Consider the following 14630-nt stretch of genomic DNA (forward strand, 5'->3'; position numbering starts at 1 on the left):
TCTCCTCCCTCCCTCCATTGTCACTGTTCTTGCAAATCGTACTTTTTTTAGCAAGTGTAGGTGTTTTGAATAAAATAGAAGTAAGAAAATTTAGCAAGTGTTTAATAGAAAATAGTTTATTTAGTAAGTGATTAATATAACTAGTTTATTTATATTATGTACTGAATAGAACTATTTTATTTGGTAAGTGCTTAATAGAACTAGTTTATTTAGTAAGTAGTTAATAAAACTAGTTTATTTAGTAAGTAGTTAATAAAACTAGTTTACTTAGTGTTAGGATTATATATAAGTTATTTTCAAATGTTCATATTGTGAACCATTGAAAGGCAATGACCATCGATAAGTGGCCTATGTTTTGCCGGAGTGTTGATTAATTTCCGTTCCGGCAAATTTTAGGCGCTCGATATGTCCTTTTTTAGCAAAGGACATGTCGGATTTTTTGGGTTTTGCCGTGGAGTTATAATCTTTGAATTTTGAATACATGAGATGTCTGATGACGATGGGATCCCGGAGTGCGGGTACTGCTACGATGACCGTGGTGTGTGCGACAGGTTTCCTCACCTGCAAAATGATAGGTTTTTCACCATGAAGCTGGAAGAGACCTTCGATGTTTGTACGGTACGCAACGACAAGCATTTTATCGTAATAAATATACTCACTTGTGCTTCTTTTCTTCAACGTGTAATTTATGGATTTTTTTTCAATTCGACTAGTACATCCTGTGCCATGCTAGACCATATGTACTGGAGAAGCTTGGTTTTGGTTTAGATGACTTTGAGAATGCGGATACAAGGAGTGTTGGAAATATGCCCTAGAGGCAATAATAAATTAGTTATTATTATTATATTTCCTTGTTCATGATAATCGTTTATTATCCATGCTATAATTGTATTGATAGGAAACTCAGATACATGTGTGGGTACATAGACAACACCATGTCCCTAGTAAGCCTCTAGTTGACTAGCTCGTTGATCAATAGATGGTTATGGTTTCCTGACCATGGACATTGGATGTCGTTGATAACGGGATCACATCATTAGGAGAATGATGTGATGGACAAGACCCAATCCTAAGCCTAGCACAAAGATCATGTAGTTTGTATGCTAAAGCTTTTCTAATGTCAAGTATCATTTTCTTAGACCGTGAGATTGTGCAACTCCCGGATACCGTAGGAATGCTTTGGGTGTACCAAACGTCACAACGTAACTGGGTAGCTATAAAGGTGCACTACGGGTATCTCCGAAAGTGTCTGTTGGGTTGGCACGAATCGAGTATGGGATTTGTCACTCCGTGTGATGGAGAGGTATCTTTGGGCCCACTCGGTAGGACATCATTATAATGTGCACAATGCGACCAAGGGGTTGATCCCGGGATGATGTGTTACGGAACGAGTAAAGAGGCTTGCCGGTAACGAGATTGAACAGGGTATCGGGATACCGACGATCGAATCTCGGGCAAGTACTATACCGCTAGACAAAGGGAATTGTATACGGGATTGATTGAATCCTTGACATCGTGGTTCATCCGATGAGATCATCGTGGAACATGTGGGAGCCAACATGGGTATCCAGATCCCACTATTGGTTATTGACGGGAGAATGTCTCGGTCATGTCTGCATGGTTCCCGAACCCGTAGAGTCTACACACTTAAGGTTCGATGACGCTAGGGTTATAGGAAATAGATATACGTGGTTACCGAATGTTGTTCGGAGTCCAGGATGAGATCCCGGACATCACGAGGAGTTCCAGAATGGTTCGGAGGTAAAGATTTATATATGGGAAGTCCTGTTTTTGGTCACCAGAAAAGTTTCGGGTGCTATCGGTAATATACCGGGACCACCGGGAGGGTCCCGGGGGTCCACCAAGTGGGGCCACCGGCCCCAGAGGGCTGCATGGGCCAAGTGTGGGAGGGGACTGATACTTCTCCAACGTATCTATAATTTTTGATTGCACCATGCTACTTTACCTACTGTTTTAGGCAATATTGGGCTTTAGTATCCACTTTTATATTATTTTTGGGACTAACCTATTAACCGGAGGCCCAGCCCAGATTTGCTGTTTTATGCCTATTTCAGTGTTTCGAGGAAAAGGAATATCAAACAGAGTCAAAACGGAACGAAATCAACTGGAGAAGTTATTTTTGGAAGGAAACCCACCTGATGGACTTGGACTCCACGTCAGAAGATACGGGAGGTGCTCACGAGGGTGGGGGGCGCGCCCACCCCCCTGGGCGTGCCCCCCTGCCTTGTGGGGCCCCTGTAGCTCCACCGACGTACCCCCTGCACCCATATATACCTACATATCGTAAAACTTCCAGAACAGAACCTAGATCGGGAGTTCCGCCGGCGCAAGCCTCCAGAGCCACCAAAAACCAATCGGGACCCTGTTCCTGCACCCTGTCGGAGGGGGATCCCATCACCGGAGGCCACCTTCATCATCCCGGCACTATCCATGACGAGGAGGGAGTAGTTCACCCTCGGGGCTGAGGGTATGTACCAGTAGCTATGTGTTTGATCTCTCTCTCTCTCTCTCTCTCTCTCTCTCTCTCTCTCTCTCGTGTTCTCTCTCGTGTTCCCTCTATGGCACGATCTTGATGTATCCCGGGCTTTGCTATTGTAGTTGGATCTTATGATGTTTCTTCCCCTCTACTCTCTTGTGATGAATTGAGTTTCCCCTTTGAAGTTATCTTATCGGATTGAGTCTTTTATGAGAACACTTGATGTATGTCTTGCAATCCACTTGATGTATGTTTTGGTGATCAACTTGCGGGTTTCGTGACATTGGGAACCTATGCATAGGGGTTGGCACACGTTCTTGACTCTCCGGTAGAAACTTTGGTGCACTCTTTGAAGTACTTTTATGTTGGTTGGATGAATCTGAGATTGTGTGACGCATATTGTATAATCATGCCCACGGATACTTGAGATGACAATGGAGTATCTAGGTGACATTAGGGTTTTGATTGATTTGTGTCTTAAGGTGTTATTCTAGTATGAACTCTATGATGGATTGAGCGGAAAGAATAGCTTATGTTATTTTACTACGAACTCTTGAATAGATAGAATAGAAATGATAACTTTGAGGTGGTTTCGTACCCGACCATAATCTCTTCGTTTGTTCTCCGCTATTAGTGGCTTTGGAGTGACTCTTTGTTGCATGTTGAGGGTTTGTTATATGATCTATCTATGTTATTATTGTTGAGAGAACTTGCACTAGTGAAAGTATGAACCCTAGGCCTTGTTTCCTATCATTGCAATTCCGTTTACGCTCACTTCTACCATTAGTTACCTTGCTGTTTTTATTATTTCGGATTACAAAAACCTATATCTACTATCTATTTTGCACTTGTATCACCATCTCTTCGCCGAACTAGTGCACCTATACAATTTGCCATTGTATTGGGTGTGTTGGGGACACAAGAGACTCTTTGTTATTTGGTTGCAGGGTTGCTTGAGAGAGACCATCTTCATCCTACGCCTCCTACGGATTGATAAACCTTAGGTCATCCACTTGAGGGAAATTTGCTACTGTCCTACAAACCTGTGCACTTGCAGGCCCAACAACGTCTACAAGAAGAAGGTTGTGTAGTCGACATCAAGCTCTTTTCTGGCGCCGTTGCCGGGGAGGCTAGGTAAAGGGTACTCACACTCCGTCAACTAAGCTCTTTTTTGGCGCGGTGAGTGCTTGAAGGTATATCTTTAGATCTTGCAATCGAATCTTTTTGTTTCTTGTTTTAGCACTAGTCTAGTTTATAAAAGAAAATTACAAAAAATGGAGTTGAGTTTGTCTCATACGCTTCACCTTTTTAATATCTTTCGTGAGTATGATGGAAAGGATAATTGTGCTCAAGTGCTAGAAGAAGAAATATCTAAAATGTTTGGCACTAAATCTTTGAATGATGAGCATGATTGCAATGTTGTTAGTACGAATTCTTTGAATATCCATGATGCGAATGATGATTGCACTAGTTATGATGAAAATGTCTCCTATAAACATGTCAATTTTTGTGGAGTGCATTGGGTTTGTAAGTACACACCAAATAGGGAAGATAGATATTGCAAGAAGCATAAGTACTTAGAAACCAAATTGTTGCAAGAAGAGCTAGATGCGTGTGCTGAAAATTTAAACTTTCTTAGCCATACTTGTGAACTTTGCAATGAACGTGATCATTTTAGTACCCAATGCAAATTGTTTCATGATCGTATCGTGTCCAAAAATTGTGATGACTTGATTTCCCTTGCACATCATAATGAACTTAGTTTGCTCTTGGGTTATGAAGAAATTAAACATATAACTAAGATTATTCCAGAATTTGCCCTTGATAGAATTCTTCATTTTGATCTAGAAGAAATTTATTGTATTGTGCGGTGAATTGCATTGAAAATCCTTATATTGCCAATTACATAAAGAAAAGAAAACAAATAGAGGATGAAGAGAATACTAATGAAAGGGAAGAGGCTTCCCAATCTCCTCCTATTATTTCTTATGATGAATCAGATAACGAGGAGGAGCTTTCTATTCAACCAATCTCATCAATAAGGAGCTCAAAGAGGAAGGTTGAACCTACACATAATGTGAAGAAGAAAAAGAAAAGAAGGAGAAACAAAGGTAAAAAGGTATCCCTCCCAAATGATGTTGCTCCTACTACTACTTGTGACGATGATAATTGCTATACTATTGGTGCTATCCATATTTTTAATGATGAGAGTGATTATGCTTATGATATGAAAGGGCCCAAGCTTGGGGAAGCTATGTTTGATGAGGATGAAATATTTGACAATATATTTGCTAAAATTAATGATTGTCCCAAGCTTGGGGATGCTATGTTTAATGAAGATGATATTTTTAGCATCCCAAGTTTTGATATGCAAAGTTGTTATGATGATAGCATGCCTCCTACCTATGATGATTATATTGATGAAAGTGGGTTCAGAAGAGAGTCAACTTTAGGAATTAGTGATCCCACTATTTTGGAGGATGTTGAATTTTATTGTGATGAATATGAAAGTGGATTTGGAAGAGTGTCAACTTTATTTAGTGATTCCACTATCTTGGGAGAGGTTTCAATCGATTATGATGAGAACGAAGTTGCTACTTATGATGATTATTGTGATGAAACTTATGCTATAAAAAGTAGTGATGATTATATTTACAAATCTTGTCATGATTATGATTACCCTTTTTCTGAACATTACTCTTTTAATGTGGAAACAATTTTTAGTGTTCAAGTCTCTTATGATACTCCTACTATTCCAAATGAGAAGAATTTTGCTTATGTGGAGAGTATTAAAAATTCTATGCTTGTAGATCATGAAAAGAATGCTTTAGGTGCTGGTTATATTGTTGAATTCATTCATGATGCTACTGAAAATTATTATGAGAGAGGAACATATGCTTGTAGGAATTGCAATAATATCAAGTTTCCTCCCTATGTGCTTAAATTCTTGAAGCTATGCTTGTTGTACCTTCCTATGCTAGTTGATTATTGTTCCCATAAGTTGTTTGCTCACAAAATCCCTATGCATAGGAAGTGGGTTAGGCTTAAATGTGCTAGTCATATGCTTCATGATGCTCCCTATGTGCTTAAATTCTTGAACATATGCTTGTAGGAATTGCAATAATATCAAGTTTCCTCCCTATGTGCTTAAATTCTTGAAGCTATGCTTGTTGTACCTTCCTATGCTAGTTGATTATTGTTCCCATAAGTTGTTTGCTCACAAAATCCCTATGCATAGGAAGTGGGTTAGGCTTAAATGTGCTACTCATATGCTTCATGATGCTCCCGTTATGTTTGAATTCTTATCTTTTATGTGAGCATCATTGTCATCATCATGCCTAGCTAGAAAGGCATTAAAGAAAAGTGCTTGTTGGGAGACAATCCAACATTTATCCTTACTGTTTTTGTGTGTCCACATGGTTATTATACTGTAGTAATCATTTTTTATAGCTTTTGTTTCAATAGAGTGCCAAGTAGAACCTTTGGGAAGACTTGGGTGAAGTTTATATGATCTTGCTGTAAAAAACAGAAACTTTTGCGCTCACGAGAATGGATGCCATTTTTTACTGGAGAGTGCTTTTAGGTTGATTCTTTTTGAAAATGATTAATAGACAAATTACTCAGGTCCAGCAATTTATTTCATATTTTTTGGGGTTCCATAAGTATACGTTTGATACAGATTACTACAGACTGTTCTGTTTTTGACAGATTCTGTTTTCATTGTGTTGTTTGCTTATTTTGATGCATCTATGGATAGTATTAAGAGGTATGAACCATAGAGATGTTATAATACAGTAGATATTACACCAATATGAATTTAGAATGAGTTCATTACAGTACCTAAGTAGTGGTTTTATTTTCTTATACTAACGGAGCTTACGAGTTTTGTTTGAGTTTTGTGTGGTTGAAGTTTTCAAGTTTTGGGTAAGGATTCGATGGACTATGGAATAAGGAGTGGAAAGAGCCTAAGCTTGGGGATTCCTAAGGCACCCCAAGGTAATATTCAAGTACAACCAAGCAACTAAGCTTGGGGATGCCCCGGATGGCATCCCCTCTTTCGTCTTTGTTCATCGGTAACTTTACTTGGAGCTATATTTTTATTCACCACATGATATGTGTTTTGCTTGGAGCGTCATTTTATTTTGTTAGTTTTTGCTTTATGTTAGTTAGAATAATGTTTTTAATCTTTAGTTTCAATAAAAAAGTCAAGGATAGCCTTTGCCATGCTTATTTTGCTAGTTTGCATGTTGCTGCTTGGAAACAGAAAGTTTACCGCTGTTGCAAAAATTCCCTAGAAAAGTCAGAGAATGGTATAACATTGAATCTTTTTGCATGTTAAGATCTGATAAATTTATTACAGTGGGAATTTTAGTTCATAATTGTTGGAGTCAGGGAAGTATTTTTACTCTTGCATTCTTTACAGACTGTACTGTTTTGGAAGATTGTTGTTATGGTTGCATTGTTTGCATATGTTTGCTTGTTTAATGATTCTATTTGAGAATAGTAGTATTAAATATGCAGAGGAATTTAGTATTGAATGTTGAATAATAATGTTAGTGACTTTTTGCAGTAGAAGATGATAAGGTTTTGCATTGGTTTATACTAACCTATCTCACGAGTTCTTGCTGAGTTTGTTGTGAATGAAGCTTTTGATAAAAAGAGAAACCATGATATGAGAGGAATTAAGGAGACACAAAAGTTAAAGCTTGGGGATGCCCAAGGCACCCCAAGATAATATTTTAAGAAGTCTCAAGCATCTAAGCTTTGGGATGCCCCGTTAGGCATCCCACCTTTCTTCTTCAACAACTATCGGTTAGTATCGGTTGAGCCTAAGTTTTTGCTTCTTCACATGAGTTGTGCTATCCTTGCATTGTAGTTTTCTTTAGCTTTGCTTGCTGTTTGAATGAAGTATCAATATCTGAAATCCTTTAATGAGAGAGAGCCATACATGATTTGGAATTTGTTAGAATACTCTATGTGCTTCACTTATATCTTTTGAGCTTGTTAGTTCTACTCATTGATCTTCCCTTATATCTTTTGGAGTAGTTTGTTGTTTGCTCTAGTGCTTCGCTTATATCTTTTAGAGCATGGTGGTAGTTTTGTTTTAAAGAAACTATTGATCTCTCATGCTTCACTTAGATTATTTTGAGAGTTGTTATTAGCATGGTAATTTGCTTAATGATAATATACTTGGTATTCCGGATATGTGAAACTTTCTTTTGAGTGCGTTGAATACAAAGATAAGTTTGATGCTTGATAATTGTTTTGAGATATGGAGGTGATAATATCAAAGTCATGCTAGTTGGGTGATTATGAATTTGAGAAATACTTGTGTTGAAGTTTGCAAGTCCCGTAGCATGCACGTATGGTTAAAGTTGTGTAACAAATTTGAAACATGAAGTGTACCTGGCTTGTGCATCCTTATGAGTGGCGGCCGGGGACGAGCGATGGTCTTTTCCTACCAATCTATCCCCCTAGGAGCATGCGCGTAGTACTTGAATTTTTGATGACTTCTAAATTTTTGCAATAAGTATATGAGTTCTTTTGACTAATGTTGAGTCCATGGATTATACGCACTCTCACCTTTCCACCTTTGCTAGCCTCTTCGGTACCGTGCATTGCCCTTTCTCACCTCCAGAGTTGGCGCAAACTTCACCAGTGCATCCAAACCCCGTGATACGATACGCTCTATCACACATAAACCTCCTTATATCTTTCTCAAAACAGCCACCATACCTACCTATTATGGCATTTCCATAGCCATTCCGAGATATATTGCCATGCAACTTCCATCATCATCATGACATACATTACTTTTGTCATATTGCCATTGCATGATCATGTAGTTGACACCGTATTTGTGGCAAAGCCACGATGCATTGTTATTCATACATGTCACTCTTGATTCATTGCACCATCCCGGTACACCGCCGGCGGCATTCATATAGAGTCATACCTTGTTCTAGTTTCGAGTTGTAATCCTTATGTTGTAATCAATAGAAGTGTGATGATCATCATTATTAGAGCATTGCCCAAAAAAAGAGAAAGGCCAAAAAAAAGAAAGGCCCAAAAAAAAGAGAAAGGCCAAAAAGAAAAAAAAAAGAAAAAAGGCCCAAAAAAGGGGCAATGCTACTATCTCTTTTTCCACACTTGTGCTTCAAAGTAGCACTTTGTTCTTCATGTAGTGAGTCTCATGTATTGTGCTTCAAAGTAGCACCATGTTTTTCATATAGTGAGTCTCATAAGCTGTCTTTCTATACTAGTGGGGAATTTTTTATTATAGAACTTGGCTTGTATATTCCTACGATGGGCTTCCTCAAATGCCATAGGTCTTCATGAGCAAGCAAGTTGGATACACACCCACTAGTTTTCTTTTGTTGAGCATTCATAGCTCTAGTGCATCCATTGCATGACAATCCCTACTCCTCATGTTGACATCAATTGATGGGCACCTCCATAGCCCGTTGATTATCCTCGTCAATGTGGGACTTTCTCCTTTTTGTCTTCTCCACACAATCCCCACCATCATATTCTATTCCACCCATAGTGCTATATCCATGGCTCATGCTCATGTATTGCGTGAAGGTTGAAAAAGTTTGAGATTATTTAAGTATGAAACAATTGCTTGGCTTGTCATCGGGGGTATAGAAGTTGGGAACATCTTTGTGTGACGAAAATGAAGCATAGCCTAACTATATGATTTTGTAGGGATGAACTTTCTTTTGCCATGTTATTTTGAGAAGACATGATTGCTTTGATTAATATGCTTGAAGTATTATTACTTTTATGTTAATATGAACTTTTGTCTTGAATCTTTCGGATCTGAATATTCATGTCAGAATTAAGAAAATTTACATTGAAATTATGCCAAAGTATCACTCCGCATCAAAAATTCTTTTTTATCATTTACCTACTCGAGGACGAGCAGGAATTAAGCTTGGGGATGCTTGATACGTATCCAACGTATCTATAATTTTTGATTGCTCCAAGCTACTTTACCTACTGTTTTAGGCAATATTGGGCTTTATTATCCACTTTTATATTATTTTTGGGACTAACCTATTAACCGGAGGCCCAGCCCAGATTTGCTGTTTTATGCCTATTTTAGTGTTTCGAGGAAAAGGAATATCAGACGGAGTCAAAACGGAACGAAATCAACTGGAGAAGTTATTTTTGGAAGGAAACCCACCTGGTGGACTTGGACTCCACGTCAGAAGATACATGAGGTGCTCACGAGGGTGGGGGGCGCGCCCACCCCCCTGGGCGCGCCCCTGCCTCGTGGGGCCCCCGTAGCTCCACCGACGTACCCCCTGCACCCATATATACCTACGTATCGTAAAACTTCCAGAACATAACCTAGATCAGGAGTTCCGCCGCCGCAAGCCTCCAGAGCCACCAAAAACCAATCGGGACCTGTTCCGGCACCCTGCCGGAGGGGGATCCCATCACCGGAGGCCATCTTCATCATCCCGGTGCTATCCATGACGAGGAGGGAGTAGTTCACCCTCGAGGCTGAGGGTATGTACCAGTAGCTATGTGTTTGATCTCTCTCTCTCTTGTGTTCTCTCTCGTGTTCCCTCTATGGCACGATCTTGATGTATCCCGAGCTTTGCTATTGTAGTTGGATCTTATGATGTTTCTCCCCCTCTACTCTCTTGTGATGAATTGAGTTTCCCCGTTGAAGTTATCTTATCGGATTGAGTCTTTTATGAGAACACTTGATGTATGTCTTGCAATCCACTTGATGTATGTTTTGGTGATCAACTTGCGGGTTTCGTGACATTGGGAACCTATGCATAGGGGTTGGCACACGTTCTTGACTCTCCGGTAGAAACTTTGGGGCACTCTTTGAAGTACTTTTATGTTGGTTGGATGAATCTGAGATTGTGTGACACATATTGTATAATCATGCCCACGGATACTTGAGGTGACAATGGAGTATCTAGGTGACATTAGGGTTTTGGTTGGTTTATGTCTTAAGGTGTTATTCTAGTATGAACTCTATGATGGATTGAGCGGAAAGAATAGCTTATGTTATTTTACTACAAACTCTTGAATAGATAGAACAGAAAGGATAACTTTGAGGTGGTTTTGTACCCGACCATAATCTCTACGTTTGTTCTCCGCTATTAGTGGCTTTGGAGTGACTCTTTGTTGCATGTTGAGGGTTTGTTATATGATCTATCTATGTTATTATTGTTGAGAGAACTTGCACTAGTGAAAGTATGAACCCTAGGCCTTGTTTCCTATCATTGCAATACCGTTTACGCTCACTTCTACCATTAGTTACCTTGCTGTTTTTATTATTTCAGATTACAAAAACCTATATCTACTATCTATTTTGCACTTGTATCACCATCTCTTCGCCGAACTAGTGCACCTATACAATTTGCCATTGTATTGGGTGTGTTGGGGACACAAGAGACTCTTTGTTATTTGGTTGCAGGGTTGCTTGAGAGAGACCATCTTCATCCTACGCCTTCTACGGATTGATAAACCTTAGGTCATCCACTTGAGGGAAATTTGCTACTGTTCTACAAACCTGTGCACTTGCAGGCCCAACAACGTCTACAAGAAGAAGGTTATGTAGTAGACATCAGGGACCAGCCCCAGGTAGGCTGGTGCGCCCCCCCACCAGGGCCCAAGGCGCCTAGGGTTTGGGGAGGGGGCGCCTCCACCTTGCTTGGGGGGCAAGTTTCCCCCTCTCCCCCGCTTGGCCGCACCCTAGATGGGATCTAGGGGCTGCTGCACCCCTTGGGGTGGGACCCTAGAGGGGGCGCAGCCCCCTCCCTCTCCCCTATATATAGTTTAGGTCTTTGGGGCTGCCAACACATGAGTTTTGACCTCTCCCTAGTGCAGCCCTACCTCTCTCCCTCCTCATCTCTCGCGGTGCTTGGCGAAGCCCTGCTGGAATACCACGCTCCTCCATCACCACCACACCGTTGTGCTGCTGCTGGACGGAGTCTTCCCCAACCTTTCCCTATCTCCTTGCTGGATCAAGGCATGGGAGACGTCACCGGGCTGTACGTGTGTTGAACGCAGAGGTGCCGTCCGTTCGGCACTAGGATCTCCGGTGATTTGGATCACGACGAGTACGACTCCTTCAACCCCGTTCTCTTGAACTCTTCCGCTTAGCGATCTACAAGGGTATGTAGATGCACTCCTCTCTCTCGTTGCTAGTCTCTCCATAGATAGATCTTGGTGACTCGTAGGAAAATTTTGAATTTCTGCTACGTTCCTCAACAGTGGCATCACGAGCTAGGTCTATTGCGTAGATTCTTTGCACGAGTAGAACACAAAGTAGTTGTGGGCATTGATTTTGTTCAATATGCTTACCGTTACTAGTCCAATCTTGTTTCGATGGTATTGTGGGATGAAGCGGCCCGGATCAACCATACACGTACACTTACGTGAGACAGGTTCCTCCGACTGACATGCACTTGTTGCATAAGGTGGCTAGCGGGTGCCAGTCTCTCTCACTTTAGTCGGATCGGATTCGATGAAAATGGTCCTTATGAAGGGTAAATAGAAATTGGCATATCATGTTGTGGCTTTTGCGTAGGTAAGAAACATTCTTGCTAGAAACCCATAGCAGCCACGTAAAACATGCAAACAACAATTACAGGACGTCTAACTTGTTTTTGCAGGGGCATGCTATGTGATGTGATATGGCCAAAAAGAATGTGATGAATGATATGTGATGTATGAGATTGATCATGTTCTTGTAATAGAAATCACGACTTGCATGGTGATGAGTATGACAACCGGCAGGAGCCATAGGAGTTGTCTTTATTTATTGTATGACCTGCGTGTCATTGAAAAAACGCCATGTAATTACTTTACTTTATTGCTAACCGTTATCCACAGTAGTAGAAGTAATAGTTGGCGAGACAACTTCATGGAGACACGATGATGGAGATCATGGTGTCATGCCGGTGACGATGATGATCATGGAGCCCCGAAGAAGGAGATCAAAAGGAGCAAAATGATATTCGCCATATCATGTCACTATTTGATTGCATGTGATGTTTATCATGTTTATGCATCTTATTTGCTTAGAACGACGGTAGTAAATAAGATGATCCCTCATAAAATTTTTCAAGAAAGTGTTCCCCCTAACTGTGCACCGTTGCGAAAGTTCATTGTTTTGAAGCACCACGTGATGACCGGGTGTGATAGATTCTAACGTTCACATACAACGGGTGTAAGCCAGATTTACACACGCGAAACACTTAGGTTGACTTGATGAGCCTAGCATGTACAGACATGGCCTCGGAACACAAGAGACCGAAAGGTCGAGCATGAGTCATATGGTAGATACGATCAACATGAAGATGTTCACCGATGATGACTAGTCCGTCTCACGTGATGATCGGACACGGCCTAGTTGACTCGGATCATGTAATCACTTAGATGACTAGATGGATGTCTATCTGAGTGGGAGTTCATAAGATGAACTTAATTATCCTGAACATAGTCAAAAGGTTTTTGCAAATTATGTCGTAGCTAGCGCTTTAGTTCTACTGTTTTAGATATGTTCCTAGAGAAAATTTAGTTGAAATTTGATAGTAGCTATTATGCAGACTGGGTCCGTAAACTGAGGATTGTCCTCATTGCTGCATAGAAAACTTATGTCCTTAATGCACCGCTCACTGTGTTGAACCACGAACATCGTCTGTGGATGTTGCGAACATCTGACATACACGTTTTGATAACTACGTGATAGTTCAGTTAAACGGTTTATAGTTGAGGCACCAAAGACGATTTCAAAACATCACAGAACATATGAGATGTTTCGAGGGCTGAAATTGGGATTTCAGGCTCGTGCCCATGTCAAGAGGTATAAGACCTCCGACGATTTTCTTAGCCTGCAAACTAAGGGAGAAAAGCTCAATCGTTGAGCTTGTGCTCAGATTGTCTGAGTACAACAATCACTTGAATCGAGTGGGAGTTGATCTTCCAGATGAGATAGTGATGTTTCTCCAAAGTTATTGCCACCAAGCTGCTAGAGCTTCGTGATGAACTATAACATATCAGGGATAGATATGATGATCTTTGAGATATTCGTGATGTTTGACACCGTGAAAGTAGAAATCAAGAAGGAGCATCAATTGTTGATGGTTAGTGAAACCACTAGTATCAAGAAGGGCAAAGGCAAGAAGGGATACTTCATGAAACGGCAAATCAGCTACTACTCTAGTGAAGAAACCCAAGGTTGAACCCAAACCCGAGACTAAGTGCTTCTGTAATGAGAGGAACAGACACTGAAGCAGAACCACCCTAGATACTTGGTAGATAAGAAGGCAGGCAAGGTCGACAGAAGTATATTGGATATACATTATATTAATGTGTACTTTACTAGTACTCCTAGTAGCACCAGGATATTAGATACTGGTTCAGTTGCTAAGTGTTAGTAACTCGAAATAAAAGGCTACGGAATAAACGGAGACTAGCTAAAGGTGAGATGACGACATGTGTTGGAACTGTTTCCAAGCTTGATGTGATCAAGCATCGTATACTCCCTCTACCATCGAGATTGGTGTTAAACCTAAATAATTGTTATTTGGTGTTTGCGTTGAGCATAGACATGATTTGATTATGTCTATCGCAATACGGTTATTCATTTAAGGAGAATAATGGTTGCTCTGTTTATTTGAATAATACCTTCAATGGTCTTGCACCTAAAATGAATGGTTTATTGAATCTCGATCGTAGTGATATACATGTTCATGCCAAAAGATATAAGATAGTAATAATAGTACCACCTACTTGTGGCACTGCCATGTAAGTCATATTGGTATAAAACACATGAAGAAGCTCCATATTGATGGATCTTTGGACTCACTCGTTTTGAAAAGTTTGAGACATGCGGACCATGTCTATTGGTGTATATGCATGAAGAAACTCCATGCAAATGGACCGTTTAGACTCACTTGATTTTGAATCACTTGAGACATGCAAATCATACCACATGGGCAACATGACTGAAAGCCTCGTTTTCAGTAAAATGGAACAAGAAAGCAACTTGTTGGAAGTAATACATGTTGATGCGTGCAGTCCAATGAGTGCTGAGGCACGCAGTGGATATCGTTATGTTCTTACTTCATGGATGATTTGAGTAGATACTGAGTAT

The sequence above is a fragment of the Triticum dicoccoides genome, chromosome 6B, assembly GCF_002162155.2.
Source record: "Triticum dicoccoides isolate Atlit2015 ecotype Zavitan chromosome 6B, WEW_v2.0, whole genome shotgun sequence".
Lineage (NCBI taxonomy): Eukaryota > Viridiplantae > Streptophyta > Magnoliopsida > Poales > Poaceae > Triticum > Triticum dicoccoides.